Consider the following 17,178-nt stretch of genomic DNA (forward strand, 5'->3'; position numbering starts at 1 on the left):
TTAATTTGTGGGGATCGCTGGTCAGTGCAGACTCGATGGACTCTCTAAACTAAACTAAACAATGTATTTAAAAAAAAAAAAAATTGTTTATTAGAAGTGAGTACAATGCATTGGCACAAAAATTATGTTAACATATTACATTCTCTGTACAACTTCCCTTTTTTTTTTAAAGAGAGAAGTGAGAAAAGAGAGAAGAAAAAGAGGTTGTGAAAAGTGAAGAATAGACTAGTGAGCGTGGGTGAAAAACAGATAAAGAAAAAGTGAAAGAGAAGGAATAAGTGAAGAAGGAAAGCAGGAGGGAGATTATTCAATCGCCACAATGAGATGATTTTTTTATATTCTAAATCATCTTTCACCCATACCTGAAACTTTTAGTTTTCATGATACTATGTCACCACATGAATCCAAGAAATCAATAAATGGAGACCAACTCCTTAAGAATTGGTCTTGTTTGTCTATTTAGAGGAGTCTCATTTCTTCCAAATGTGCTGTGTCCTACATGATAAATGGTAGGGAATTGAAGAATACAGTTGAACAGAGGGATCTGGGAATAACCGTGCATAGTCCCTTGAAGGTGGAATCTCATATAGATAGGGTGGTAAAGAAAGCTTTTGGTATGCTAGCCTTTATAAATCAGAGCATTGAGTATAGAAGCTGGGATGTAATGTTAAAATTGTACAAGGCATTGATGAGACCAAATCTGGAGTATGGTGTACAATTTTGGTCGCCCAATTATAGGAAGGATGTCAACAAAATAGAGAGAGTACAGAGGAGATTTACTAGAATGTTGCCTGGGTTTCAACAACTAAGTTACAGAGATAGGTTGAATAAGTTAGGTCTTTATTCTCTGGAGCGCAGAAGGTTAAGGGGGGACTTGATAGAGGTCTTTAAAATGATGAGAGGGATAGACAGAGTTGATGAGATCAAGCTTTTCCCTTTGAGAATAGGGAAGATTCAAACAAGAGGACATGACTTCAGAATTAAGGGACAGAAGTTTAGGGGTAACATGAGGGGGAACTTCTTTACTCAGAGAGTGGTAGCGGTGTGGAATGAGCTTCCAGTGGAAGTGGTGGCGGCAGGTTCGTTGGTATCATTTAAAAATAAATTGGATAGGCATATGGATGAGAAGGGAATGGAGGGTTATGGTATGAGTGCAGGCAGGTGGGACTAAGGGAAAAAAGTTGTTCGGCACGGACTTGTACGGCCGAGATGGCCTGTTTCCGTGCTGTAATTGTTATATGGTTATATGGTTATATATTATTAATCCACATTTAAAATGTTGGTATATTAGCATTTTTTCCAAAATTTAAGTATGTTTTTTTGCTGTTATTAACCCATAATTGAAAAATGAGTTTTGGTGTTTATTTTATTTATTCCCATCTCCACTTACTCCAAATATAATCATTTCAGTATTAGGTTCCATTTTTGTCTTAAATAGCTTTGAGAATATATCAAATATGTCACACCAAAATTTATAAAGTTTCGAACAAGAGACAAATGAGTGCGTAATATTGGCATTTTGAGAAAGACATTTATCACAAATGGGAGAAATATTTGAATAAAATTTATTCAACCTGGTTTTGGAATAATATAATCTATGTCATATTTTAAATTGAATTAAATTATGTCTAGCGTTGATCGAACATTTATGTATGTATCAAATATTTTTCCCATGTTCCTTTTGAGATTTTTATCATTAATTATTTTTCCCAGTCTTCTCTAATTGCCTCTGTTGATGGTTATTCTATGTTTAAAATACTGTTATACAAGTATGATATTAATTTTTTGGACTCCGCCTTGATATTCATTACTTGTTCCAGTGGGTCTAAAATTATACTTTGGAATCTTAAACTAAACAATGTAGGTGGACTAATAATAAAACATAGAATAGCCTGGAAAATCTGCCATCCAGCACCAAACTCCCAAGGGTACCAGATTTGTGAGTTATAATGAACTCTGAGAACCAGTGTGGATCCGCTGGTGTTTCTGGAGGGCCCCTCAGTATGTGAAGCTCTTCCCACAGTGTGAATATTTGTACGGCCTCCCTCCGGTGTGGGTCCGCTGGTCTTGGTGGAGGGTCCCTGCCCATGTGAAGCTCTTCCCACAGTGTGAACATTTACACGGCCTCTCTCCGGTGTGGGTCCGCTGGTGTAGGTGGAAGGGCCCTGCCCGTGTAAAACACTTCCCACATTCTCCACTTTCGTGCCGTCTATCCTTTGTCCGTGCTTGAAGATCACCTGATTTCCCAATTCCACTCCTTCCGTCAGATGGTGTGAACGGACTCTGCCCACGTTTACATTGTGAATCTGGGTTCACACCGGAGGCAGAAGGTTGTCCAGCTGACATTGGTCTGGATACTTCAGGATGCCTTCTTAATTGTTGTATAAGGAACTCCGTGTGGTAAATGCAACAGTGCAGTCAGGGAAGGGATGACAGTCAATATTTCCCCGGTGCTGGAAGGCAACAAGGTCCTGTTTCTCCTCCTTTCACAGTTCACAAAACACGAACACAGAGGCAAAGGTGAAGTGGACAACAGTGGTTAACACTCATCACTTGTAGACAGAATGTGAAGTATATCAGTAAAGTCAGTTGAAAGGCAGGAGATGTTCCCAGCCACGGCCAAAATCCAATCTTAAATATGCTGTCCCGAGAAGGAGACACAGAAGATGCTGTTGTGTTAATTACAGGGAGGTAAAGACAGAGCAGAAGCCAATAGAAGTTATGTTATCAAAGAACAGGAATGTCCAATATCCTCAGACATATTCTCAAAGTAAACCAGTGGAGTGAAATGTTCGGGCCTAAGAAAGCACAAACCTACTTAGATTTCATGTGGGAAGAAAACTCATGTCAGCGTGCATCACGAGAAAAGGGCAAAGAGGAAAAATGTGAAGAATATTTTCTCCAAACCAATGGCGAGCAAGGCTTCATAGTTCCTCTTCACGTTCTTATAACAGAGATTTTCCCAGTCACTTATCTCTTCCCACTCTTCTTTGGGAAAAATAGCCAGCAATGTCCTTGAAGCTGTCTGCATCCTGGAACAACAAACATTGTACCTGATACACTTTGGTGGAAAATAGTAAGATTAAACGAGAACTTACCAGTTCGAAGTTTGATCGTCATTTTATGAGGAGCTACGTTGAGGGATTACGTGAAGAACCCGCCAGGACGCATGCGTGTCATTCTTCAAAGCAGCGGTGTGAAATCACAGATAACAGTAATGACTGAACATAGTAAGATTAGAGAAGAGGATACCAGTTGAACTTTATGATCAAGGGTGGGAGCAGAGGGCACGTAACGAGCCCATGCATCACATCTGCCTAATTGACTAAGGGAGGAATTGTGTTAACATATTTAAACATGAATCCGACATTGAAAACCCATGATAAATTTATTAACAACAAATTATAGCCCCTATTTCATGGGGTGAAATCATAATACAGAACTTAAAATTGTTTCTGCAAAAGTTTCAGGTTTAACCACTGGTTTATAGTAGAATTGTTGGAACGTTTTTTCCCTAGACCATCCTGCTGTCTCCAGGATTTGGTCCATCGGTGCGTCCAATTCCATAGCTACCGATGTAGCTGCAGCCCTGGTGGAATGAGATTTGAATATGTTAGTATCCACCCCAGCTGTTGTTAAAATCTGGAAATAGTTTGAACCAACACCTTTTTGTGGGGTTGTTTGTGGCTGATTAGTAGTGCCCTCATTGCCTCTGATATATTTGGTGTTCTCTATGTATAACAATAAATGTCTGATTATACAGAGATGATCATCTATAGGGTAAGCCCTAACTTCTATTTTGAGGCCTGATGATGCCTCTGATCTGTTCTGTTTGACTAATTTGTGAATATGAAAATTTATATTTCTTGTTGAAGAAGTCATATTGTCCAGCCTTAACTTATGTAAAGACTGTACCCTTTGTGCTGAGACCAAAGCCAATCAGCATTACTGTTTTATGCGTCAATTTTGTGCAGGGACAGAGCTGTTGCTGGAGACCAGTTCCTTAGCAACGTTAGGACAATACTCACATCCCATATATGAGAGTACCTGGTTCTTGGGGGATTGGTATTAAAAATTCCCCTCATAAGTTTGGCTACCAGGGGGTGAGTCCCAACAGAATGATGCTCTGATCCTCGCCACAGATATGCTGAAAGGCCACTTCTGGTGCAGTTAATGGCACTATAACTGAGCCCCTCATCATAATGGAAGCCTGCCAGGAATTCCAGAACAGACGTTATGTTAATCGTGCTGTAAGTGATGTTGTTTATGAAACAATATATCTCCCATTTCCTGATGTATACCAGATATTGTTTTTTGGTGGACTGCCTATGGGCCGCTGAGATAATGTTCAATGTTCGGTCCGTCAGTCCCAGTTCCAGTAGAGGTTTCTTTAGACTCTACAAATTAATAAGTTTGTCGTATTATGACATGGATGGCTATGCCCCGTTACGCGATGAACCAACAAGTCTGGTCGCTTCAGGATGGTGATACATGGTTCTAAGACCATGTCGAGAATCACAGGGAACCATGGTTGAGTAGGCCAATCGGGCACTACCAAAATACCAGATGCCGAGTCTTGTTGTATTTTGCGTAATACCCGACTGATGAGGCAGAAAGGAGGGATAGCATAGGAAAACAATTTCCCCCAATTCAGCGAAAAGGCACCAATCGCTGATGCCCCAGGGTCTGGTTCCCAAGAAACATAGTTTGGTAACTGGTGATTGAGTCTAGATGCAAATAGATCGATATCTGGTGTTCCGTATCGAGCTACAATATCAGAAAATACCTTTTGATCCAACATCCATTCGATGTTTTCATTGAATTTGCGTGACCTGTTGTCTGCCACTGAATTGAGGTTACCTGGTAGGTAAGTAGCTGATATCCAAATATTTTTCTGAATACACCATTGCCAAATTGTATTAGCCAGATTGTCACATGATGTTGATTTGATTCCACCCATATGGTTAATATATGCCACCACGGTGGTATTGTCAATCTATAGTCTAACATGCTGGTGATTCATTCCAGAACAGTATGATTTTAAGCCATAGAACGCACCCTACATTTCCAGGTAGTTTATGCCAAGTGTCTGAAGTAATGATGCCTCCTGTGCAGTCCATCTACCTCCACAGCTAGAGATGGAGTTGGTAGCACCCCAACCAAGCGCACTGGCATCAGTTTGTAGCACCACTGAGGGGCTGCTGACAATGATAGGGCTGGAACAATGCCGAATGTTATCCCTCCACCATTTTAATTCCATAATTGCTTTGATTGGTAGCTTCATTGGTCTGTCGAAATGACGAGCATTAATTTTGAGTGCTTGTATTTTTGCCCTTTGTAAATTTTGGTAATACAAAGGTCCAAATTGTGTGGCTGAAAAAGCAGCCACTATTTTGCCAATTACCCTTGCTACCAATCTAATAGATGGTTCACTGATGTCAATGAGGTTGTTGCAGGCCTCAGTTAAGACTGTAGCCTTGTCCTTTGGTAAAGTCACCGACATGTGAACTGAGTCAATTGTGAACCCCAAATAATCCATTATGGTGCAAGGCGTTAGTTTAGATTTAACTGGATGGATGATAAACCCCAATTTCTCAAAAAATTGTTTGGTGGCTGATACAGCTAGTTTAGCTAATTCCAAAGTTTTGCCCACAATTAATATATCATCCAGGTAGGCCAAGTCAAGTCAAGTCAAGTTTATTTGTCACATACACATACGAGATGTGCAGTGAAATGAAAGTGGCAATGCTCGCGGAGTTTTGTGCAAAAAGACAAACAACCAAACAACCAAACAAAGTATAAACACAATCATAACACACATATACCTTTACATAATAAAATAATGGAAGAAAAAACGTTCAGTAGAGTTAGTCCCTGGTGAGATAGGCGTTTACAGTCCGAATGGCCTCTGGGAAGAAACTCCTTCTCAACCTCTCTGTTCTCACCGCATGGCAACGGAGGCGTTTGCCTGACCGTTGCAGCTGGAACAGTCCGTTGCAGGGGTGGATGGGGTCTCTCATGATATTGTTGGCTCTGGAGTTGCACCTCCTGATGTATAATTCCTGCAGGGGGGCAAGTGAAGTTCCCATAGTGCGTTCGGCCGAACGCACTACTCTCTGCAGAGCCTTCTTGTCCTTGGCAGAGCAATTCCCAAACCAGATGGTAATGTTCCCGGACAAGATGCTTTCCACCGCCGCTGCGTAGAAGCACTGGAGGATCCTCGGAGACATTATGAATTTCCTCAATTGCCTGAGGTGGTAAAGGCGCTGCCTTGCCTTACTCATGAGTGCTGAGGCATGTGATGCCCATGCCATATCCCCGGAGATGTGGACTCCCAGATATTTAAAACAGTTCACCCTATCCACAGGATCCCCATTTATCCTCAATGGAGTGTACGTCCTCGGATGATGTGCCCTCCTAAAGTCCATGATCAGCTCCTTCGTTTTTTTGATGTTCAAGAGGAGGCTGTTATCCTGGCACCAGAGTGCTAGATCAGCCACCTCCTCCCGGTAGGCCTTCTCATCGTTGTCTGAGATCAGGCCCACCACCACAGTGTCATCAGCAAACTTAATTATTGAGTTGGAGCTGAACCTAGCCACACAGTCATGTGTGTACAGGGAGTACAATAGGGGGCTGAGGACGCAACCCTGGGGCAATCCTGTGCTCAGGGTGAGGGACTTCAATGTATTCCCTCCCATCTTGACTACATGGGGCCTGGCGGTGAGAAAGTCCAGGACCCAGGCACACAGGGAGGTGTTGAGCCCCAATTCCATTAGTTCCCCGGCCAGTCTGGTGGGGACTATCGTGTTGAAGGCTGAACTGTAGTCTATGAACAGCATCCTCACGTAGCCCCCCTTCTGGCTGTCCAGATGGGAGAGAGCGGTGTGCAAGACCTGGGAGACCGCATCGTCCGTGGATCTGTTCGGACGGTATGCGAACTGCAACGGGTCCATGTTCCGAGGGAGGAAGGCGCAGATGTTTTTGTTTCCGAAGAAACGCTAGGGCTGGTTTCAAAATTTTGGGAAACAGCCTGGAGGCTGATGTTAAGCCATTATGTAGAGCTCTATACTGCCCAAATGTATTCAATTTGGTCAAATCTATGATGATGCGACAACCACCATCTTTTTTGTTTTTGGTAAAGATATTAGACACAAATTCCAGAGAATCGTGTTGGGTTTTTTCAATAACCCCCTTAGCGTGGAGTCTCACCAGTTCAGCATGTGCTTCCAATTTTTCTTTTTGTGAAAGTACGAACGTTCAGTTCGGTACATGCTGAACTGGGGGGTTATTTTTGTGCACAAATTCAATGGTATATCACTGGATACTGTTTAGGATATAAGTGTCTGTTGTTAATGCACTCCATGCCTCCCAAAAGAAGTGTAATCTCACACCGATATGTGTATTATCCACATTTTCTATAATTTGTAAGGGACCAGACCCACCTACCTCCATGGTTACCAGTGGAAAGTTTACTTCTTCCTGTGTAGTCTTCGAGGAGGTTGAGGCGCCGGTGTCTGGGTTTCGGGTTTGTGCATTTTCCACGAAGGCCGGTCTGGGCCATGGCCTAAAAAAGACCGCTGTCCTGTATGTCCGGCCTTTGAGCTTTCACCAGCTTCTGATTGTCTTGCTCTGCTGGTGGGTGCGTAAGGGTGCTGTCTTTGAGTGTAGGAGGTCCTTCCTGTTGTAGCCTTTATGAGCCCCATGGTTTTTGCCTCCTCATCGAGCTCCTTAACCTGTTTGGACAGGTTGCCCCCAAATAATAATATTGATGGCTTTGTGCCTCCAGGTTTGCACAGGCCTGCGAACTTTGGATTTAAGGCAGGTCGGATGGCATTCTTTCTGATACTATTGATCTCATACTGCGTATTGCAGAAGAGTGCCAGTACATCCTGTTGTTCTTGCGACATTTCTTTCTCATCCACTGTGCGAGCGAATGCTGTGATCCCTGCTGTTAGTAATTTTAGTACTTTCTGGAGTTTTACATCCAGGCTTCTAACTCCTCCGACGTGTTTCCAAATACAATTGTTCACCACTGGAACATTCAGGGATACACAATTTCCTGGTGCCAAATAAGTTCAACTTCAAGTGAGTTTATTGTCATGTGTCCCTGTATAGGACAATTAAATTCTTGCTTTGCTTAAGCACACAGAAAATAGTAGGCATTTACTACAAAACAGATAAATATGTCCATATACCATGATATAAATATATACACACATGAATAAATAAACTGGTAAAGTGCAAATTACAGAAAGTGGTTATTAATAATCAGAGTTTTGTCTGAGCCAGGTTTAATAGCCTGATGGCTGTGGGGAAGTAGCTATTCCTGAACCTGGTTGTTGCAGTCTTCAGGCTCCTGTACCTTCTACCTGAAGGTAGCAGGGAGATGAGTGTGTGGCCAGGATGGTGTGGGTCTTTGATGATACTGCCAGCCTTTTTGAGGCAGCGACTGCGATAAATCCCCTCAATGGAAGGAAGGTGAGAGTCGATGATGGACTGGGCAGTGTTTACTGCTTTTTGTAGTCTTTTCCTCTCCAGGGCGCTCAAATTGCCGAACCAAGCCACGATGCAACCGGTCAGTATGCTCTCGACTGTGCACCTGTAGAAGTTAGAGAGAGTCTTCCTTGACAATCCGACTCTCCATAATCTTCTTAGGAAGTAGAGGCGCTGATGAGCTTTTTTGATAATTGCGTTAGTGTTCTCGGACCAGGAAAGATCTTCAGAGATGTGCACGCCCAGGAATTTGAAGTTCTTGACCCTTTCAACCATCGACCCGTTGATATAAATGGGGCTGTGGGTCCCCCTCCTACTCCTTCCAAAGTCCACAATCAATTCCTTGGTTTTGCTGGTGTTGAGGGCCAGGTTATTGCGCTGGCACCATATGGACAGTTGCTCGATCTCTCTTCTGTATTCTGACTCATCCCCATCAGTGATACGCCCCACAATAGTGGTGTCGTCAGCGAACTTGATGATGGAGTTCGCACTGTGGTTCACTACGCAGTCATGGGTATAGAGTGAGTACATCAGGGGGCTGAGCACGCAGCCTTGAGGTGCTCCCGTGCTGATTGTTATCGAGGCTGACACATTTCCACCAATACGAACAAACTGTGGCCTGTGGATGAGGAAGTCGAGGATCCAGTTGCAGAGGGATGCGCAGAGACCCAGTTCTGCGAGTTTGCTAACCAGTTTGGAAGGGATGATTGTGTTAAATGCCGAGCTATAATCAATGAATAACAGCCTGACATATGAGTTTTTGTTGTCCAAGTGGTCCAGAGCGGAGTGGAGGGCCAGCGAGATCGCATCCACCGTTCACCTCACCGGCGTTAGTGCCACTGGTCGATAGTCATTGAGGCAAGTCACCTTACTCTTCTTGGGCACCGGTATAATTGATGCCCTTTTAAAGCAGGTGGGGACCTCAGACCTCAGAAGTGAGAGGTTGAAAATGTCCGTAAAAACTCCCGCCAGTTGGTCCGCACAGGTTTTTAGAACACGACCGGGTATACCATCAGGACCAGGTGCTTTTCAGGGGTTCACCCCTCTGAAGGATTTCCTGACATCGGCCTCTGTGACTGAGACTGAAATGCCATCACAGCAAATGGGGAATCGGGAAGGCACATCAGTATTCTCCCTGTCAAAGCGTAAGTAAAACGCATTGAGCTCGTCAGGGAGTGATGTTACACCGACATTCGAGCTGCCTCCTGGTTTTGCCTTGTAGGAGGTGATTGCATTCAGACCCTGCCACAGCTGCCGAACATCTGTCTCGTCCTCCAGTTTGGAGCAGAAGTCCCTTTTGGCCTTTTTGATGGCCTTACCAAGGTCGTATCTGGTCTTCATGTAGGCCACTCTATCATTGGAGGTGAATGCCCTGTGTCTGGACTTCAGGAGAGTGCGGATCTCAAAGTTCATCCAAGGTTTCTGATTGGGAAACACTCGGAAGGTTTTTGTAGGGATGCAGTCCTCCACACATTTCTTTATGAAGTCTGTAACGACTGTTGCATGTTCGTTCAAGTCCGTTGCCGAGTCCTTGAACATTGCCCAGTCTACAGACTCCAAACAGTCCTGGAGTTGTTCTTCTGCTCCCCCCCCCCCCCCCTCCCCCCGACCAGCTCTGTACTGTCCTCACTTTGGCAGTGGTGTCCATCACAGCCTGTTCCTGTAGTTGCTTGAATGATAGGAAATCAATGCTGGATGCTAGTTTTTGTTCTAGATTTTTCCAGTCTGATCTGGCTGTATGTATTTGGACACCATGTCCAGTAGGTTTTCTCCTTCCTGCACCTTCCTGCACACTTGTTGTTTGTTCAGCAAACCCCTCTTCAGGGTCAGCCCAGAATTGACCCCCAGTACACCCCTCTGTCGAGGGAGATGCACTGTGCAGCCCTAAGTAAGTAAGTAAACTTTATTTATATAGCACATTTTCAGTCAACTTGCATTGACCCCAAAGTGCTTCACATAATTTAAATAATACGTTCCATTGCAAACCATAGAAAAAGGTTTTTAAAAAAAAGAATAAAAATGGACACAACATATTATAGAGTTCAACACAAACGTCCCCCCACAGCAGAATCAAAACATTTCCACTGTGGGGGAAAGGCACCAGAAAGTTAAGTCCTCTTCCTCTGTGAAACACCCGAGGTCGGGGCCCATCTGTGGCCGTGCAGCCAGTCCGTTGATTTTCAGGGCCCTCTTGCCGTAAAGATGGAACATCGGCGTCGGGTGGAACATACCTCAGCTTGGAAAAGTCTGGAGCGGCCGTCCCCTTCCCGGAGACCGCAGCATTCGTAGTCCTCAGGCCGCGCCGGCTGGAGCTCTGACCCCGGCGAACTCGATCCCTGGCTCTACGGCGCTCCAAATCCAACGCCCGCAGCCACAGCTCCGCGATGTTGGAAGTCGGCGGCCAAAGCGCTCCGGAGCTTACCGCACGGCGACCCGGTATGGTATCGCCTGCTCCGTGTTGGTATCCCAGCGCTGCGCCACCGCCGGTCCCGACAGGAAAACGGCGCTCCACTTTCTGGGTAGGCCGCGAGGACGGAGCGAAGAAACAGCACGGAGGGATGCTGCCTCTCCGACCAGGTAGGGGACTAAGAATAAAGTTTCCCCCTTCCCCACCCCCCACATAGAAGACCTCCACTAACATTTTTTAACATGACTTAAAATAAAATAAAATAAAGAAAGGTGTAGAGACGGACTGCGGGCAGGCTGCCATACACAGACGGCGCCCACTCCCGCACATCCGCAATTGTAGGTGCTGCGTAAGGTGCTGCTGTGGGTGTTTTATATAACCCATGGTGACTAGACTCCATCTCCCGGAGTCTGTCACGTTGGAGCATCTGCTCCATAAGCCACTCCATTCGGCTCTAGCACTCACGGTCGCTGGCCGCTCGCGGCATCTTCTCAAAGTCGGACTCATCAGAGTCAATGCTCTGTTAGTTTTCCGTTTTGCCTTCCTGCCCGGCTGCGGTGTTGTTCTGGCCGGCGCGGGGGTGAAGTCGGGCACAGCTGATCCCACTACTGGTGATTCTAGTGCCATCAGCCGCTGCTGGCTGCCCGCAACTCCGCAGTCCTCCCCAGCCAGCTTTGTCGCAGCTCTAGTCGACTTTTTGGTTTTATCCAGCGTTTTCCCACCTGCGAAACAGTACGGGAAATAACAATGACCGCAGAGTAACTCGCTTACCTGTCGGTCTTGGCTTTTAAACTTGCCGCTACGGGGGAACGTCGTTCCACCCCGCCTGTCGTTTCGCAATGCGTGTAGCGATATGACACGCATGCGTCCTGGCGGGTTCTTCACGTAGTCACTCACGTGACTCCGAAGTAAAATAGTAAGATTAAACGAGAACTTACCAGTTCGAAGTTTGATCGTTATTTTATGAAGAGTACGTTGAGGGAATACGTGAAGAGCCCCGCCAGGACGCATGCATGTCATTCTTCTAAGCAGCGGTGTGAAATCACAGATAACTGTAATGACTGAACACAGTAAGATTAGAGAAGAAATACCAGTTGAGTATATGACCATGGGTGGGAGCGGAGGGCACGTATTCCCTCAACGTACTCCTCATAAAATAACGATCAAACTTCGAACTGGTAAGTTCTCGTTTAATCTTAATATTTTACTTCGGAGTCACGTGAGTGACTACGTGAAGATTTCAAAGCTTTGTGATTTCATGCCGTGGAAACGAGTCCATGCATCACATCTGCCTTAATGACTGTGAGAGGAATTGTGTCAACATAATTTAGACATGAATCCGACATTGAAATCCATGAAACATTTATTAACACCAAATTATAGCCCCTATTTATGGGGTAAATTAAATTACAGAACTTAAAATTGTTTCTGCAAACGTTCCAGGTTTAATGCCTGGTTTATGATAAAATAGTTGGAATGTTTTTTCCCCTGACCACCCTGCTGTCTTGAGGATTTGGTCCATTGGTACATCCAACTGCACAGCTGCCGATGTAGCTGCAGCCCTGGTGGAATGAGATTTAAAAATATTAGTATCCACCCCAGCCTGTGTTAGAACCTGTTTCAGCCATCTTGAGATGGTCTGGACCGTCACTTTTTTGTGTGGTTGCTTGTGGCTGATTAAAAGTGCCTTCTCATTGCCTCTGATGATTTTCGTGTTCTCCATGTATAACAACAAATGTCTTACTATACAGAGACGATCATCTGTTGGGTAAGATCTAAATTCTATATTGAGGCCTGCTGATCCCTGTCTGTTCTGCTTAACTAATTCATAAATATGAAACACAATATTTCCAGATGAAGAAGTCATGTTGTCCAGTCTTAATTTATGTAACGACTGTTCCCTTTGTGCCGTGACCAAAGCCATTAGCATGACTGTTTTCAGTGTCAGTCTATGTAGGGACAGATCTGTTGCTGGAGACCAATTCCTTAGCATCGTCAGGACAATACTCACATCCCATATTTGAGAGTACCTGGTTCTTGGGGGATTGGTATTAAAAATTCCCCTCATAAGTTTTGTTACCAGGGGGTGAGTCCCAACAGAATGACGCTCTGTTCCTTGCCATAGATAAGTTGATAGGGCACTTCTGGCGCAGTTGATGGCACTATAACTGAGTCCCTCATCATAATGGAGGCCTGCCAGGAATTCCAGAACAGATGGGATGTTCATTGATCTGTAGGTGATGCTGTTTCTGTGACAATACATCTCCCATTTCCTGATATAGACCAGATACTGTTTTTTGGTGGACTGTCTGTGGGCTGCTGAAATTATGTTCACTGTTCGGTCCGTCAGTCCCAGTTGTAGTAGAGGTATTTTTAGACTCTACAAATTAATAAATTCATATAGTTATGACATGGGTGGCTATCCCTTGTTACGGGATGAACCAATAAATCTGGTCTATTCGGGATGGTGATACATGGTTCTAATACCATGTTGAGTATCACAGGGAACCATGGTTGAGTAGGCCAATCGGGTACTACCAAAATACCAGACGCAGAGTCTTGCTGTATTTTCCTTAATACCCGACTGATGAGGCAGAAAGGAAGGAATGCATAAATAAACAATTTCTCCCCAATGCAGCGAAAATGCATCTGTCGCCGCTGCCCCAGGGTCTGGTTCCCACGAAACATAGTTTGATAACTGGTGATTAAGTCTGGATGCGAATAGATCGATATCTGGTGTTCCATACCGTGCTGTAATATCAGCAAATACTTTTTTATTCAACATCCATTCGGTGTTTTCATTAAATTTGCGTGACCTGGTGTCTGCCACTGAATTTAATTTACCAGGTAGGTAAGTAGCTGATATCCAAATATGTCTCTGGATACACCATTGCCAAATTGTACTAGCCAGATTGTCACTTGATGTCGATTTGTTTCCACCCATGTGGTTGATATATGCTACCATGGTGGTATTGTAAATCTGTAGTCTAACATGCTGGTGATATAACCCAGAACAATATGACTTTAGACCATGGAATGCACCCAACATTTCCAGGTAGTTTATGCCCAGTGTTTGTAATAATGATGCCTCCTGTGCAGTCCATCTACCTCCACAGCAGGAGATGGAATTGGTGGCACCCCAACCAAGTGCACTGGCATCAGTTTGTAGCACCATAGAAAGGTTGCTGATAATGATTGGATTGAAACAAAGCCGAATGTTATCTTTCCACCATTTTAGTTCCATTATAGCTTTGATTGGTAGCTTCATTGGTCTGTCAAAATGACCAGCATTAATTTTGAGTGCTTGTATTTTTGCTCTCTGTAAATTTTGGTAATGTAAAGGTCCGAATTGTGTGGCTGGAAAAGCAGCCACCATTTTGCCAATTAATTTTGCTACCAGTCTGATGGACGGTTTACTGATGTCAATGAGGTTATTGCAAGCCTCTATTAAGTCTATAGCCTTTCCCTTTGGCAAAGTCACCGACATGTGAACTGAGTCAATGGTGAACCCCAAATAGTCCATAGTAGTGGAAGGCGTTAATTTAGATTTAACTGGATGGATAATAAACCCCAGTTTTTCAAATAACTGTTTTGTGGCTGTTACGGTTTGTTTGGCCAATTCCAAAGTTTGCCCACAATAAGTATGTCATCTAGATATGCCATGACCATGTGTTTTCGTTTCCGTTGAAACGCTAGGGCTGGTTTCAAAATTTTTGTGAACAGCCTGGGGGCTGATGTTAACGCATTTGGCAGCGCTCTATACTGCCAAGGCTGTCCCATCCAGTTGAATTTTAAGTAACATCTGTGGTCACCTCGTATAGGCACTGAATAGTAAGCATCTTTTAAATCAATGCTAGCCATGAAGTAACCTTTGGAAATCAATTGTTTTGCCGTAACAAAGGTTTCCATTTTTAAATGAATATATTGTACAAATGTATTCAATTCGGTCAAATCTATGATGATGCGAAAACCACCATCTTTTTTGTTTTTGGTAAAGGTCAAGAGGGAGCAGCTGTTGTGAGTCAGATACCGGCTGATTTCTCCCAGCAGTTTCTATTGTATTGTACTTGTATCGGATCCAGGGTAAGGCGGGAGAATGACAGCCAGAGCAGTGTACTGTTCTGGATGTCAGATGTGGGAGGTCATGGTGTCGGATGGCCCTCCAGACGTCCACATCTGCACCAGGTGCATCGAGATGGGGCTCCTAAGGGACCGTATTAGGATCCTGGAGCAGCAGCTCGATGACCTCTGTCTGGTCAGGGAGAGTGAGGAGTTCATAGAGGGGAGTTATAGGGAGGTGGTCACTCCAAAACCACGGGAGAGAGACATGTGGGTCACGCTAAGGAAGGGCAAGGGGCAGAGGCAGGGACGGGTGAGTACTCCAATGTCGGTACACCTTGCAAATAAGTACTCCTGTTTGAGTACGGATGGGGGTGACAGCCTGCCCGAGGGTAGCGACAGCGGACGGGCCTCCAGCACAGAGACCGGCCCTGTTGCTCCGAAAGGTAGGGACAAAAAGAAGAGGGCAATAGTAATTGGGGACTCTATTGTTAGGGGGTCGGATAGGCGATTCTGTGGACGCAGTCGGGAGACCAGGATGGTGGTCTGCCTCCCTGGTGCCAAGGTCTCGGACGTGCCTCAACGCATCCAAGATATCCTGAAATCAGAGGGAGAGGAGCCTGAGGTCGTGGTACATATAGGTACCAATGACATAGGTTAAAAAAAAGGGAAGAGGTCCTGAAGGGAGGATTTAGGGAGTTGGGAGGAGAGTTAAGGAAAAGGACCAAAAAGGTAACAATCTCAAGATTACTGCCTGTGCCACGCGACAGTGAGAGTAGGAATGGAGCGAGGTGGAGGATAAATGCGTGGCTGAAAGACTGGTGCAGAGGGCAGGGATTCAAGTTTCTGGATCATTGGGACTTCTTTTGGGGAAGGTGGGACCTGTACAGAAAGGCTGGGTTGCACTTGAACCCGAGGGGGACCAATATCCTGGCGGGGAAATTTGCAAAGGCTACTGGGGAGACTTTAAACTAGAATGGTTGAGGCGAGGGACTCAAATAGAGAAAGCTAGTAGACAGAATGGGAGGCAGGAAGCAGAAAAGGGAAGCACTCGGACACAAGAGGAGAAAGAAAAAAAAGGAAATAAACAGAATAAGAGGCAGGGGGTTTCTTAAATGTGCATATTTTAATGCTAGGAGCATTGTAAGACAGGTGGATGAGCTTAGCGTCTGGATAGACACCTGGAAGTATGATGTTGTGGCGATCAGTGAAACATGGTTGCAGGAGGGCTGTGATTGGAAACTAAATATTACAGGATTTCGTTGCTTCAGGTGTGATAGAATTGGAGAGACAAGAGGTGGAGGTGTTACAAGTGCGAAAGGTGTAGCAACACTTATAGGGGTGTATTATAGATCGCCAAATGGGGATCGAGAATTGGAGAGCAAATATGTAAGGAGATAGCAGATATTAGTAGTAAGCACAAGGTAGTGATTGTGGGAGATTTCAACTTTCCACACATAGACTGGGAAACACATTCTGTAAATGGGCTGGATGGTTTGGAGTTTGTAAAATGTGTGCAGGATAGTTTTTTGTAGCAATACATAGAGGTACCTACCAGAGGAGGGGCAGTGCTGGACCTCCTGTTAGGAAATCAGACGGGACAGGTGGCGGAGGTATGCGTTGGGGAGCACTTCGGGTCCAGTGATCACAAAACCATTAGTTTCAATATAATTATGGAGAGGGTCAGAACTGGACCTAGGGTTGAGATTTTTGATTGGAGAAAGGCTAACTTTGATGAGATGCGAAATGATTTAAAAGGAGTGAACTGGGACATTTTGTTTTATGGGAAAGATGTAGAAGAGAAATGGTGGACATTTAAAGGGGAAATTTTAAGTACAGAATCTTTATGTTCCTGTTCGGTTCAAAGGAAACAGTAAAAATTGGAAAGAGCCCTGGTTTTCAAGGGAAATTGGACATCTTGTTCAGAAAAAGAGGGAGATCTACAATAATTATAGGCAGCATGAAGTAAATGAGGTGCTTGAGGAGTATAAGGAATGTAAAAAGAATCTTAAGAAAGAAATTAGAAAAGCTAAAAGAAGATATGAGGTTGCTTTGGCAAGTAAGGTGAAAGTAAATCCAAAGGGTTTCTACAGCTATATTAATAGCAAAAGGATAACGAGGGATAAAATTGGTCCATTGGAGAAACAGAGTGGACAGCTATCTGCAGAGCCAAAAGAGATGGGGGAGATATTGAACAATTTCTTTTCTTCGGTATTCAC

This window comes from Amblyraja radiata, chromosome 11 (genome assembly GCF_010909765.2).
Source record: "Amblyraja radiata isolate CabotCenter1 chromosome 11, sAmbRad1.1.pri, whole genome shotgun sequence".
In the NCBI taxonomy this organism is placed as follows: domain Eukaryota; kingdom Metazoa; phylum Chordata; class Chondrichthyes; order Rajiformes; family Rajidae; genus Amblyraja; species Amblyraja radiata.